The sequence below is a fragment of the Schistocerca piceifrons genome, chromosome 6, assembly GCF_021461385.2.
Source record: "Schistocerca piceifrons isolate TAMUIC-IGC-003096 chromosome 6, iqSchPice1.1, whole genome shotgun sequence".
NCBI classification, from domain to species: Eukaryota; Metazoa; Arthropoda; class Insecta; order Orthoptera; family Acrididae; genus Schistocerca; species Schistocerca piceifrons.
The window spans coordinates 67,121,250-67,136,809 of NC_060143.1; the positions used below are offsets into that span (position 1 = coordinate 67,121,250).

Consider the following 15,560-nt stretch of genomic DNA (forward strand, 5'->3'; position numbering starts at 1 on the left):
GGATTGAAGCAGCTGTTGCTACAATCACTGAAGACACACTTATCAACGTTTGGGAAGAACTCGGCTATAGGCTTGATGTGCGTCGTGTGACAAATGGTGCTCACATTGAACATTCTTGGTAAATCAGTTTGAGTTGCTCTTTCATTTGACATATCATTTATAACTGTAAATTTAATATAATAAATATTATAAAGTGTTAAAATCCCAGTATTCATTTATAAACACTCTGTATATAACAGGATTTAAAAGTCAGTTTTATCTGTTTTATTATGTGTATTTTCGGAAGTAACTCTGATAGAAATGAGCACCATGGCCACTTTACCCGACAATTGGTATGGCCTGTCTTCCCGATCTGACGCCTTTTCGGCATTAGTGGTTCACAGATGAAACAGCCAAACTCAAGTAAATAACAAAGAACTACATTTGTAGGCTAAATAAGTTATTTAAATATTGGTATTGTAAAAAATTTCTACTCTATACAAGTGAGGTAATGAAAGATTAAACTGGTCTTGAATTTGTTTTGAAAGGCTACAGGCGACTATGTTTACACCCTGAAGCAGTCACCTTAACTTGTAAACCGTCCACCTGGCCATGTGTAGCTAAATCGATTCTGCCCTTAGTCAGTGGTTGTTGTTGCTGGCCTGCATTCGAGGTTATCACTTTTATCAGAATCTTAAATAAAACTTGAGTGCTGAAATAATTTAATCAAATGGTGGCCTTGTTGGAGTCAGGTATTGATGTGGGTGGGATTAATGTCAACATGGGATTAATTTTTTATAAAAAAATATAGCAAAGGTTTATTGATCATAAAAGAGGAGAACATAGGGTAAGTGAGATAACAAATTGTGAACTGTTGTCAACACAAGCAGATACAACAAATAATCATCAGTCCACTTTGCGGCGACTGGTTGACAAAGACTAAGGCTTATGTGTGTACTCTGGCTCAAAACAAGGATAACACAATCTTAAATTCTCTCCGAATAGACTTTGATAGATTCATTCAAGTCAAAAGTTTTAATATATTGGAGCAGCTGAGAACAAGTGGCAAGACTGAGATTCTATTTGCCCTAACAAGTTGGTGCAGCAATAATAATGCCCCTTCCTCGATGTATAGCACTGTGTCAGGTGCAAGCGTCTGTATGGTAGGTACTGGGTGGCGCCTGTAATTCATTATCACCTGCACAAAACATGCAAAGTCGCGGGCTGGCGATCCATTAGACGGATCACAGTTACTCTCTGATGGTGCCCTGAAATCTCGGGCAGATTCCAGTGTGTGACGCTTCGGTGCACTCGTCACCACTGACCAGTTTGACTCATTCATATGGCAGTGTTCACAAGGAGATCAAATGTCAAGGTGGCAGAACTGATATGAATAAGATTGTCCTTGACACAGCAAGTTGTCCGAGATGACTGTCGGTACGGGTAAGACTTCAAAATAGGCTCCCCAGATAAGAGCAATACCAGTGCGAAGTCACACTCTCGACGTTGTCCCAATAGCAATCCACTCATAACAAGAGTCCTTAAGGCGTCCGGATTTTACGGACCTTACATGAGCTTGATCCATAGCGACATGATACAGTATGAGATCCTCAGAAAATAATTATATTATATCAAGAAAAGGCAATTGCAGTTAATTTCATGTACCAAAAACTAACAAAACAATTTCTACCAATATGGACAATGGCACGGAACAAACAAGTTAAAACGAAACTCATTTTGGAGTCAAACCGAGGAGTTGGTTAATGATATCATAAAACTCCCATTTCGCAAGGGAACTGGGAGCTTCAGCACAGAAACGGATAAGGCCAGAACAATACATAATTCCTTTTAACATAAATAAGGCCGGGACACAGGGTAAGTGGCTGCATGTCATAACAGGACTAGCCTATGACCCAGTAAGAAAAAAATGTTTATTCACCTCTAGCGACACGGTGATTGGCTGAAGCCGTACTTGACGACATAGACACGACAGGGTAGGGAGATCCCCATTATATAAAAGCATTTTGAGGCCTTAAGGCTCTCTCTCTCTCACCGCACGAGTGTGTGGAAATAAGCGAGGGCGTTGAGAGCTTTGCTTTCTGCGAAGTGAGGACGATTCACTTCACGTATCATGGCGGCAGATAGCAAAGGGGTAGTTAATTATTCCTGCAGGAATTTTTGCAGGCAAAGAAATTGTGCACATCGCTCCAACCCATAGCGAGTGTGCAATAGCCATTATGTCGACTAGGGAAAGATGAACGTTCTACAGAATGCAGGAAAGTTGCGACTTAGTGAATTCAGTCAAGGTCAGGGTAGGGAATTAGCATTTCAGATCCAGATTGAGGGCAACGCCGTTGCAGATGCCGCTTGGTAAAGCACCATCGCGCATTAGGCGACAGTAAATGTTGAGTCTAGATTTTGCTCACTCCAGCTTGCATATGCATTGACCATTGAATATCAAAAGCTAGGATGCTAACCTACCCTCACATTGAGTAGATGAGTTTTTTTTTTTTTCGTCGGTTCAAAAAGTAAATTTATTCTCCACCAATTCAGTGCCTTGACCAGCTATGACAAAGTAGATTTAAATGAGCAGATGAGGATTTTTAATAACCATTCTTTCCTGTGATAAAAAATTTTCATGTGTAGAGATAACGATTTTAATAATCATCATTTCAATATGTCCAAGAATTAAATATTTTGTTATTGTGTGTCAAAAGTAATGGAACATGATGGTTGTTTCACTTGACGCTTGAAAGCAACAGTTGATAAATTTTATGTACAATAAAAAAGGGAATAGCTGTTACGTCTTTCTAGAATAGTCCCCAAACTTTCAGTTTTATTAATTCATGCATTCTAGTCACGTGACAGCAGAATTTCTAACGATTTTTGTTATAATCCGCACCTGATATTAGCTGCCTTACAGGGCGAGGTTCATATTTATTTAGAATATCTGTCTGACACCCTTGGCTTGAAGGCAGTTCAGATGTTTTGTGCATTTGCACGCTAAGTGGTAAGCTTAGTTTGCATACATTAGTACACTCCCTATGCAGACACAAAGATCAGACATACAAGTTAAGACCAGGAACTCCTCTCTGGACCACTCTGAATCAGAACTCCTTGTTCCTCCACTCCTCCCTAGCCATCAAACCTCTGTAAACTCGAGAAAAGCACTCGCGCAACCACTCCAACAGGAGTTTGGTACCAATCACAAGACTCCACGAACACCATGTCGTGCCTCTCGCTCATCTGCTCTACCCTTGGGCCAGTCCTAACCAAAATTGATAGTATTCTGTTCCCTGCTGGAGAAGCAGCCAATACCTGACACACAAATTCCTGCACTGGGAGGAGACGACGTTACCTTCGTGAATTATTTTTCTCACGGCCCCGCTGGGCAGCATATTCTGGGTATCCATTTAGCTGTAAAGTGAAAAACACATTTATCAACAAGATCATTATCTGGACGGGACGAATGTTACAGCACGTCTGACCAGGGGGCTCGGCCAACCGAGAAGTTGTTTTATGTTCTGACATTGACCATTTCAGAGTCGCCGTAGATGTTGCATTCCATTCTAAAATTCTTATAAAGGCCTGGGGCTTCTGAAAAAACTCAGCAGGCGGAAGGAGGACACAACCGTACAGCTCCCTTGATGTGGTGTTTGGTCCGAGGTGAACATAGAAACACGCGAATTTTTACAGCTGCCATCTCTTCACACAGTGGGCATTTTCAACACTGTCAGAAACGCCTTGGCTTCTCTCCTACATCCCTGTCCCTGCTGTGACCAGAGGCACCTAACAGGCAGATACAGGCAGGCATTTTTTCTCCTCTTCAGCTGAAAGCATTGTCTGCGAACCAGAGCGAGAAATTCTTGAGATGAGCATTCTATTCCCAGTAAGTGCTTAAAGATGTTCCTCTCCCTAATAGCTGCATGTGGCTACCAAGGCCCAAATGTCCACTGCAAGATTTCCTGTTAAATAACCAAAAAGCCTGCTTGTTCTCAACTCCAGACAATACTATTCGAAGGAGTCACCATAAAGATTGCATATGCACTAACAATGTACATACTCCCATCAGTGCCTGCTCATGTTGATAACTTCCTGTCACCCCACAAAATTATACCTAGGGTGTAATAACATTAAAGAGTAGTCCTGAATATGAAAATAAGTGACTTGTCCTCTCTGTGACAAGGTTAATGCAAGTGACGTATCTTGTACCAGATGACTCAAAAATAAAAAAGTTAGTACTAAAAATAACGGAACAACTTTCCCCTGTCAATCTCACAGACAACAATGACGAAATGTGTCAGAACCCGTCTGACCACTTCTCGGGCATGCAACAGCATTGTTCAGGGCAAAAAACACGCAATGGCCGCTTTACCAAGCTGGCAGCTTTACCAAGTACTGAATAACAAAACAATATCTACCCTTATAACGTCAGGGGCATGCGTAAATGAGATAAAGTGAAAGCAGTTTGGAGACACTGTGCACGTGGCTAATGGCATTGGGACACCCCAATTAACAATTAACAAAAGAAGGCCCTGCTACAGTGCAGAAAGAAATAAGGCGAGAACAATATAATACATTTTAAATACACACATCTGAGACCATGGGCAAGTGGCAAGACAGCATTAACAAGGCTAGCGGCGATCCGACAAGAAAAACAAAAATTCACATATAACGAGGAGGCGGTTGTATGAAGCCACAGTGGGCCACATCTATGTGTGGAAAAATAGTGAAGACATTGAGACCTTTTTGCCGGCCGAAGTGGCCGTGCGGTTAAAGGCGCTGCAGTCTGGAACCGCAAGACCGCTACGGTCGCAGGTTCGAATCCTGCCTCGGGCATGGATGTTTGTGATGTCCTTAGGTTAGTTAGGTTTAACTAGTTCTAAGTTCTAGGGGACTAATGACCTCAGCAGTTGAGTCCCATAGCGCTCAGAGCCATTTGAACCATTGAGACCTTTACGTCTGCGAAGTGAGGGCGGTACGCTTCACGTATTGTGGCGACAGATGTAAAGCAGTAGTTCATATTCCTGCGGGAATTTTTGTGGGCAGAGCATTGTGCACGTCGCTCCTTCCCTTAGCGAGTTTGCAATAGCCATTATTTTGACTAGGGAAAATTGAACGTTCTGCAGAACGCAGGAAAGTTGAGACTGAGTAATAGTCAAGGCCAGAGTAGGAAATTAGCGGTTCAGATCCAGCATGGAGACAACGCTGCCGCATTTCCCGATTGGTTATGTATCGACGCACATTAGGCGGCATTAAATGTCGGGTGTTTGCTCACTCCAACCTGTGTACACTTTGAATATAGAATTTCAAGAGTTGAATACTAACATACCCTCCATTGAGTACATGAGACTTTGATTAGCTTAAAAGACAAAATTTCGTTCTCCACCAACTTAGTCCATTGAACAGCTACGACAACGTAGATGTAAATTTCACTGATGATGTTTTACTAGTTATAACATTCTCATATATAGAGATAAAGATTTAATAATCACATAGCCAGTGTCTAAACGTTAATTATTTTGTTGAATATTGAAAGTAACTGAACTTGCTTGTTCTGTATCACTTCAACCCTGAAAGCAGTGATAAATTAAATGTTGGATGAAAAAGTGAGAGGTTGTGTTGTCATTTTAGAAAAAGTCCCTGATTCTCATTTATATCAATTTGTGCATTCTTGTTATGTCACAGCAGAATTTCTAATTGATTGGAGACTATCTGCACCTAACATTAGCGGTATTACAGGGCCAAAATTAATAGCTGTGTAAGAATGGCTATCACTCTGGGCTTGAGAAGACAGTAAGATATGTTATCCACTTGCGCGCGATCACAAAATAGCTTTACCCACCAGCACGTTACACAAAATGAATACGTACACCATTACCAACCATGCAACGTCGATACCACTGAACTGCTGATTGAACTAAGGCTGTTAGTGTTGCTGGTGTGACAGCCTCAGAGGAACATCGATGGTTTCTCGTCGGTGTGGGTGGCTTCTGTTGATAAACTTCATTTTTCGAGGTTCCCCGTAGGTAGGTGTCAATATATGTACAGCATGGAGACCGTGGTGGGTATTTAACATCTCCATTTCGACGTATCCATCTTCCAGGTAGATTTTCACCTAAGTAGGCTCTGACATTTCTGTGGTAGTGAGGCAGAGCGCCACCTTGTTGTCGATGAAATCTTTCATTTCGAAACACCTCTCGGATGGCAGGTAAAATCGATGTTTGCAGCATATGAAGATACACCTCGCCATTTACGGTATCTTCAAAGAAGAATGGGCCAATCGAACCGCGCGATGACAGACCACACTACACATTAACACGCGGTAGATTAACATGTTTGTCCACGCGAACGTGAGGATATTCAGGAGCCCAATACACGCATTTGTGGCTGTTCACAGTACAGTTGTTTGAATTGCGCCACGTCAGAACAGATGACCATCCCTATAGATTATTGGTTCAAATGGCTGTGAGCACTATGGGACTTAACTTCTGAGGTCATCAGTCCCCTAGAACGTAGAACTACTTACACCTAACTAACCTAAGGACATCACACACATCCATGCCCGATGCAGGATTCGAACATGCGACCGTAGCAGTCACGCTGTTCCAGACTGTAGCACCCAGAACCGCTCGGCCACCTCGGTCGGCTATATATTATTCACCCTCGCGAAGCATGCCTTCAGACTACTCACAGTACTCCATCCTTCGATCCGTGTCGTCCTCGTTAATAGCGTGCAGTGATATTTCCACTTTCCAACCTTCAGAATTCGCCATACGCTTGATCGGCTTGCCCCACTTCACATGCACCCTCCTCCACAGATGATTGAGGTGACCTAGTAAAATGTTGCAACACAGCAGTGCTGGAAGCTGGACTTATTGATGCTTTTGGTCGGCCAGACAAATCGAACACTACCGCCGGCTTCAAATTTATCCAGAATAAGATATATTGTTGTACTTGTTGGTGGCTGAGTTCCGTACATATTATGCCATTGCTGTTGTACCTTCACGTTTTCATACTTCCAGTACCGCGACATTGCGTTGCTCAAACGACAATTTTACTTCGTTCTGTGCCGCACAATGCACTGTCATCTGCTGGAAAACGCGCGCCAAGGTTTATTGAGAAAACAATGGGTTACACTACCGCGGAAAATTGCAACTGTGTGTCATCTTGTTCCAAAGATGTTAACTATCAAAGAGTGTCTGCATTTTTATGGACACCTCGGTGTTTCAATATGTGTTACAGATTTAAGTTGGTTTATCTCAAGAAGTTCATTTTTGAGTTCTCATTGCTCTTGCCGGTGCGCGATACGTTAATCTCCGCGCTAAAGAATCTTTACTGGTACTGCTTAAAAAGTGAATATCCCGAGATTTAAATTGCTGCTCATGTTTTGTTCCTACCGCTATGCTTGTATTCAGTGTTAAGATCTACTGTTGTTTCAGATCATCTTCTGCGTTTTAAAAATCTACTAGTCTACTGCTAAAAAGCAAATTAAAGGGAAATTTTTTGTCTATTCGTTCAAAGTAACTTTTGTTTTGAGCAATGTTAGTACACCGCTAGATTAGTTCCCATTTCTTCAGATACTAAGTTTTGAACATCTCTTCTGTGAATTTCCCCCCCCCCCCCCCCCCCCAGAGAGACTTTCACCAGGTCCAAATGCTGGTTACTGCCACATCTGCTCCAAAACCACAAGACCGATTTCAACTATAACTTGTATACATATCACTTATTATCGTCCACAATTTTTGTTAGTGTATGAACCACCAATCTATTATATTTCAGGACCTTTGACGTCACAATGAAATGCGTGAAAAATTGCCGCATGTTGCATGGCGTTTAAATTTCTTACTTCTGTGCCATTACCTCTATTAACAATAAATTTGGCAGATAGTATCTACATACGCCGCTAAACACACCTACAAAGTTATATCATGCTACCACACACAGTTCAGGAGGACCGCCGCATTATGCATCTCGTTTAAATGTATTACTTCTTTGCTACTAACTCAGTTCATAGTAGCGCCTGGACATCGGACTATAAATACTGTTTATAAGTTCTGAGTAAAGTAAATATTACTTAATTTGGGTACTGCACTAATACGTCTGTGCATTATGCATATTTCTTTACATTACTATTTCAAAATTTGAAAAAAGTATTCATGAGTACATCGAACTGAAATTTTTTCAGCATTTTTTTGCTTTCGTTTCTAACAGATAACCGGCAAAATGAATACACGGACAATGCCGGGTTTGTCAGCTAGTCTGTTTATAATATGTATCTGGGTAACGGTAACCCACGCAACGCCTGCCTGCGAGAAGCTGAACAGGTTCTCATAGTACAACGTTAATTAACGACTCATAATAGTCTAAGCTGAAAATGCAATGTCTTTTCTTTCCCTACAACGTTGTCAAAAATAAGTGTCCAGTGGCTCGTTAGCTTCTTCGTTCAGGGAGAGTATGGCTCAAATGGTTCAAATGGCTCTGAGCACTATGGGACTTAACATCTGTGGTCATCAGTCCCCCAGAACTTAGAACTACTTAAACCTAACTAACCTAAGGACATCACACAACACCCAGCCACCACGAGGCAGAGAAAATCCCTGACCCCGCCGGGAATCGAACCCGGGAACCCGGGCGTGGGAAGCGAGAACGCTACCGCACGACCACGAGATGCGGGCCAGGGAGAGTAAAGTGCACCCATTGCGTAGAAAACGTGGGTAACAATGACTGACACGCTTGCAAAGCTATGGTGTCAAAGCGTTATAGAGTAATGACGATGGTAAGATACCCAACTTTGCGTCAACTGTCTTGAATTTTTGGAATTTTATGAGCGAAGGATTTGAAACAGTAAATAATGTAATCGCTTACCTCTAACAATTACTCGCTTAGTGCGTTTCTCTGTCGAAGATGCGCCGTCAATTTGCTGTTAGTTGGGCGTAGCGTATTTCTCAAACTACAGTTAATGCGCACAAGGTTTGAAATGGTTTGGCTTCGTGACGCGGAACTCAAAACTACAAAAGTGAGTGGGAAAGTGAAGCTAAATTTGCGACATAGTAGAAAGCCGATAATTTTACGTATTGTAAGGTGTGTGAAAGCGAAACAAACATTTCCTCGGACGAGAAAACTAATTTTTAATACACGTGTACAGTAGAAAAGCAGACGCATGTGCAATGCGCTGCAAGACTACTACGGCTGAAACTTTTAACTTCATTGTGATTCCAGGACTCAAATGTAAGCAACAAACTTATGGAGGCGGAAATAAGACTTTGTGCAATTACAGCTGAACACACGTATCGTTCAACGTTATGGAACATCTGTCTGCATTGTTGAAGCCAGAGTGTTGAGATCCAGAAAGTGCCAAAACAGTTACGTGAAGTAGAGCAAGGCCGCTGCTATTGTGGGACATGTTACATGTGGTGAAAGTAAAACGTTTGTAATTTGCATCACAATACTAAGTTTTCAGTAACTGTTGAGGAATCAACTAACCTCAATAATACCTGACATTTGTGCGTTGACGCTAAAGTTGACCTAGGGCGTGGAAGGATGGGAGATGCGTTTTTAGATCTCATTCCAGCAACTGAGGGCAGTGCTGTTAATCTTGACAACAGTTTTTATCGTCAACAATGTACCATATAAGGAAAATTTAATAGATTTCGCTGCGGACGGAGCTAGTGTCAGGATGGGCAAACACAACTCCCTGTCTGCCCTGTTCATAATGAAATTCATATGCCGTTCTTTCAACCTGTGCTCCTCCTATTCTTGTGCAAAACTACCAAGGCCCCGGAAGACGTGGTTGGAGACATATTAACTTAAATTCATACTGGCGCTAAGCACATAGCTGTATTAAAGTGGTTCCAATGTTTTGTGAGGGTCAAGCTGAACGAATTGCTACATCCAAGACAAACGAGGTGGTTGTCCCTTCAATCCTCCATTGTGGAGAAAATACAGTACAGTCTCAAATCTGTTTCACTTGAAGGCGGTCAATCTATTGCTTAGGGTTTTATATTGAGGCGGTCCAGCAAATTTTGCCCCATTTCTTCTTTGCTCATCCTGTAGTTAAATCATTGGAAGTACTGGAGCCGAGAAAAATTGGTAGCTTCCAACCACTGGCCCCAGTTGCGGCGTATTTTTCCAGGTATAGTGTGGCTAGTAACAAACTTCAGCAATTAGTTAATAGCGTCTGCTCCGGAACACTGGAGTTGCATACAAGCCTACTGCTGGGAAATCTCTAAAGTGTACGCAGACTCAAAGCCTGTATTTGCCGGCCGGTGTGGCCATGTGGTTGTAGGCGCTTCAGTCCGGAACCGCGTGACCGCTGCGGTCGCAGGTTCGAATCCTGCCTCGGGTATGGGTGTGTGTGATGTCCTTAGCTTAGTTAGGTTCAAGTAGTTCTACGTTCTAGGGGATTGATGACCTCAGATGTTAAGTCCCATAGTGCTCAGAGCCATTTGAACCATTTTGAACCAAAGCCTGTGTATTTCCTGTGCTCGCCAAATTTGTTTAGCCCTTGTTAAAGCCTAGTTTACACGACGACTTTAGGTTGCACCACTAGTTGCTTGGAATGACTTGTACGCAAATGGTTTCATATTTGACTGTAGACACTGCGAAACCAGTGTACATTTCAGTTTCGTCTTTTTGTGGGTCCCTGAGTCGTGTCTTAAATGAAAGTTTTGGCAGCTGCAAGTCGCACGAGATGTGATGGAGTTAATGTTTGTTGCGTGGGATCAGTGCATAAGAAAAAAGAAAAAAAACGAGAAACGTGTTTGGACTCGTGACTGGATGAAGAAAAGATGTTAGCTCGGTTGCTTAGCAAAAATGGTTCAAATGGCTCTGAGCACTATGGGACTTAACATATGAGGTCAGCAGTCCCCTAGAATTTAGAACTACTTAAACCTAACTAACCTAAGGGTTCTCACACATCTGTGTCCTAGGCAGGATTAGAACCTGCGACCGTAGCCATCCCGCGGTTCCAGACTGAAGCGCCTAGAACCGCTTGGTCACAACGGCCGGCCGGTGGTTCAGCATCCTTGCTGAAATAATTTATAATGGAAGATCCTAGAAGTTCTTTTAATTATCTTAGAATGTCACCAGAACTGTTCACGTTTCTTCTAAACAGAGTTAATTATGCGATAAGGAATGAAGGTACTGTGATGAATGAAGCACCATCGCCAGAACTTAAGTTATATATCAGAATGCGTGTATTGTAATCTAGAACACTGGGCATGCTATAAAATACGGTTTTAGTTGGTGATGACGCGTGTGACGAGGGCTTCCCGTCGGGTAGACAGTTCGTCTGGTGCAAGTCTTTCGATTTGACCCCACTTCGGCGACTTGCGCGTCGATGGGGATGAAATGATAATGATTAGGACAACACAACACCCAGTCCCTGAGCGGAAAAAATCTCCGACCCAGCCGGGAATCGAACCCGTCGCGCTGACGCTCAGCTACCGGGGCACCAATTATTATTGACGTTAGCAAGAATAATTATTCGAAGCAGGCCGCATTAAGAAGAGAATGGTTTGCAACCTACTCTTTTTAAGACAGATCTGTACAGTGGCAATATTTCAAAATTCTAACATATGTGAATGGGGAGCACTGTAGCGACGTTTTAAATAGCTGAATATTGAACAAAGAATGCAGCTTCTTGAGTTTGTATAGCCTTCCATCCTGTCAACAATTTTCCTTAACAAAGAGTTGGCCAACTTAACGATGGGAGTTTAGTCTTTTTGACGAGAGCATGTCCACAGCTAGAATTACACTTGCTTGTATTTTTCTTAATTCAGTTGTATATGTGCTTCTAACTCAATAAATTTTGCCCTGCAGCTCAGATATTGTCAAATCATCTATGTTGTGATGGCACATGACGGTCTCAGCGGCAATAATATGCTGCTTATTTTTGTAATCAGCATCACTGAAATCCTTCCCCACTTGATATTTCAGTTTGTCTACACTCTACGAACACACACAACCTCAAAACTCACGCAACTAGTGTCGCCGAAGTTGGAACACTCCGAAAGTGTTTAGTTTCACCGAGTTGCGCAAACGCATGGCGTGCATGCGCAGTTGCCTGCAACCTAGTGTCGTCGTGTAAACTAAGGAACCATATGGAGCCCCCCATTCAGAACTAGGATTAAATCTTCCCCGCTCTGGCGCCGCTGTAGAAGCAATAGTTTCTGCAACTGGCTAACGAAAACCAAAAGCAGAAACAAATTTTCACTAAAACATTATGTGGTTTATTGCGCACGCGCGCGCGCGCACACACACACACACACACACACACACACACACACACACACACACACACACAAAGGCCAGTGAAAAATTCCTAGTGCTTCTTCTTTGGAATTAAAAAGTCTGACAAACAGCCTTAACAGTGCTACGTATGCAGACAATGAGGAACAATAAACACACTTTTCAGTCTTCGGTGGAAAAATTTCTTAAAGCCTGAAAATGGTGGTTGATTTTTATCTTTCATCTTTCATTTTGCTTTTGTAAGGGTAATAAGCATTATTACGGGCTTAACTGTTAATACTGCTGTTTAATTATATGGTTGAGTACATTATGGAGGACAAAACAATTTTGGTAAGTTGTCTGAAATTTCTCATAAAGCACAATAGTGAAAATCATGCACAGTGGCACCTATGCACGTCTAATGCCGTGTCATTACATCATATTGCCTTTGTGTGCATTTTTATTTCATTGTACGAACAACAGTAATAATAATAATAATAATAATAATAATAATGCCACAAATATAGAATACATCACAGACATTCAGCAACAGAAAGATTCACATTAAGCAGAAAGGAAGGAAGGGGATTTATCGACATGAAAAACCTACATTATGGACAGGTAGACAATTTAAGAAAATTCTTTATAGAACGAGCAGAAACTAGCAAAATACACAAAGCAATCACTCATATAAATACATCGGCTACATCACTGCAATTTCATAACCACTTCTACAACCCTTTAGATCACATAACATCAACAGATACGAAGAAAGTAAATTGGAAAAGAAAACACTACATGGCAAGCACCCATATCATCTAACACAGCCGCACATCGATTAAGACGCATCCAACACATGGCTAAGAAAAGGCAATATATACAGTGAGACGGAAGGATTCATGATTGCAATACAGGATCAAACAATAAACACCAGATATTACAGCAAGCATATTATTAAAGATCCCAATACCACAACAGATAAATGCAGACTTTGCAAACAACAAATAGAAACAGTAGATCACATCACAAGCGGATGTACAATACTAGCAAATACAGAATATCCCAGAAGACATGACAATGTAGCAAAAATAATACATCAACATCTTGCCATACAACATAAACTAATAAAACAACACATTCCCACATACAAGTATGCACCACAAAATGTACTGGAGAATGATGAATACAAATTATACTGGAACAGAACCATTGTAACAGATAAAACAACATCACATAACAAACCTGACATCATACTCACCAATAAAAAGAAGAAATTAACACAAATAATCGAAATATCCATACCCAATACAACAAATATACAGAAGAAAACAGGAGAAAAAATTGAAAAATACATCCAACTGGCTGAGGAAGTCAAGGACATGTGGCATCAGGATAAAGTTGACATTATACCAATTATACTATCAACTACAGGAGTCATACCACACAATATCCACCAGTACATCAACGCAATACAGCTACATCCAAACGTATATATACAACTACAGAAATCTGTAATTATTTATACATGTTCAATTACCCGAAAGTTCCTAAATGCAATGTAACATATACCATACAGTTAAAAGGAAGTCACGCTTGATCAAGGTCCGCGTCACATTCCATTTTTAACCAGACATAACGTCTGAGAAAGGGAAGATAATAAATAATAGCATAAAAAAGACATACAGTGCTTCTGAAACCACTGTAGTAGCAATTTCCTTGATTTAGTGCGATTTTTGGATATACATTATTTATTAACGTATAATAGTAAAGTAATGGTATTGAGAATACGCTATCCAGTATCTACCGCTATCCTCTGCTTTTTCAAAGTTGTACCTCCTGATTTCGAGACCTGCATCTGACAACACTGCGTGTATTTTGGATCTGGCGTTACTAGTTATTGTTCTTCACTTGTTATTCTTAATTTGCCATTATTATTGTAAATTCCTGTACTGAGGAAACGAATAGCCACATTTCCTAGTGTTCGTCTGTTACTAAATATTATCAAATAATATAATCTGTCGTGAATGTCAAAGTAAGGACATAGATATGATACACTGAAGCTTGTTATAAATAATGCGCTGAAAAATGAAAACATACAAGGTTGAAACAATGAAGAGAGAATTTGCAGCTTTAAAACTTTATTATTGCGAGACACGCGAGGAAAACAATCTGTGCCGATACGATTTTTACAAACGAATGTGCCTGCATGTGCGAGAACGGGCATAAATGCTTGTTTTGAAAAGAATATAAGTAATTTTTGTTTCAGAATTGGCGATCCAGCATGGAATTCGCGGGATCTTATTGTGTTTAGACCTCATTGACACTGGATGTTTCACAGCAAGTACAATTATTTATTTCTATAGTTTAACACTTCCTTTGAAAGGAAAACTTGTTGAAGAGTTGGGAATGGATTTGAGTTTGCTGCAACATATCGGAAGGATGTCTGATTGTTTGATAAGGGACGAAATACACACAAACACTTAACCAGATTGTTTTCCCGGATGCCATCCTCAATGGGAGAGAAACGTTCAGATGTGCTAGCGAAATAAGTGTTCGAAGTGCTTCACTCAAATGTTCAGAATTTGTGTAGTCCCACGCCTTTATTTTGCAGAAAGACTCTCTGAATATTCCAGTTATTCTGATTTATTACTAAGAAATGTTATTTGTAAGTTTCATAGATAAATTTAAATTAAATCCTTAATTTTTAACGGTTTCAGGGTATCGAACTATTAGATCTATACATTTCATCAACAAAGACACTTTGCGGCCTCGGTGAAATGCTGCGCTGAGGCGCAGAGTTCCAACCAGCTGCGGTGTCCGAGCGGTTAAGGAGTTGGACTTGAAATCCAATGGGTTCTACCCGCACAGGTTCGAATCCTGTCCGCAGCGAATATTTTTACTCGAAATTGTGTAATTATATATATAGTTGTCGATGATTTCTGACGACTTCATTGTATGTTCTGCCTTAGTATGTCTGGTTGAAATAGTTTTCGCATGTACATTGTGCACGGGAGTCCACGTTGTGAATTAACATTTTCGTTGACATTTTCTTCATTAAGAAGTCGAGACAAATTTTACAATATTGTAACATACATACAATCATCTCACGTAGTCTTATTAAATTAAATCAGTCTTGAATCCGTATTTACAAACCATTGCTCGCCGCTATAAATTTCTGGCGAGGTATGTATACTTGTCGGTCAACTGTTGCGTATGTTAAAGCCCCAGGAAAATGTTAGTAATAGAACAATAAAAGTAACAGAAAATTCCCCCGCCCCTTTTACCATTCTAAGAGAACTACTGTTAAAAATACTGTCGCATAATGAGATTAAACACTGTAGGATATTAAC

At 40.9% G+C, this 15,560-nt stretch overlaps 1 non-coding gene across 1 annotated transcript; it reads left to right on the top strand.

The window, feature by feature from the left end:
• The first annotated feature begins 15,017 nt into the window (after window positions 1–15,017).
• Trnas-uga lies at window positions 15,018–15,099 on the top strand. The gene has a single exon. It is a non-coding gene; the product is annotated as a tRNA-Ser (tRNA).
• Window positions 15,100–15,560: the final 461 nt, after the last annotated feature.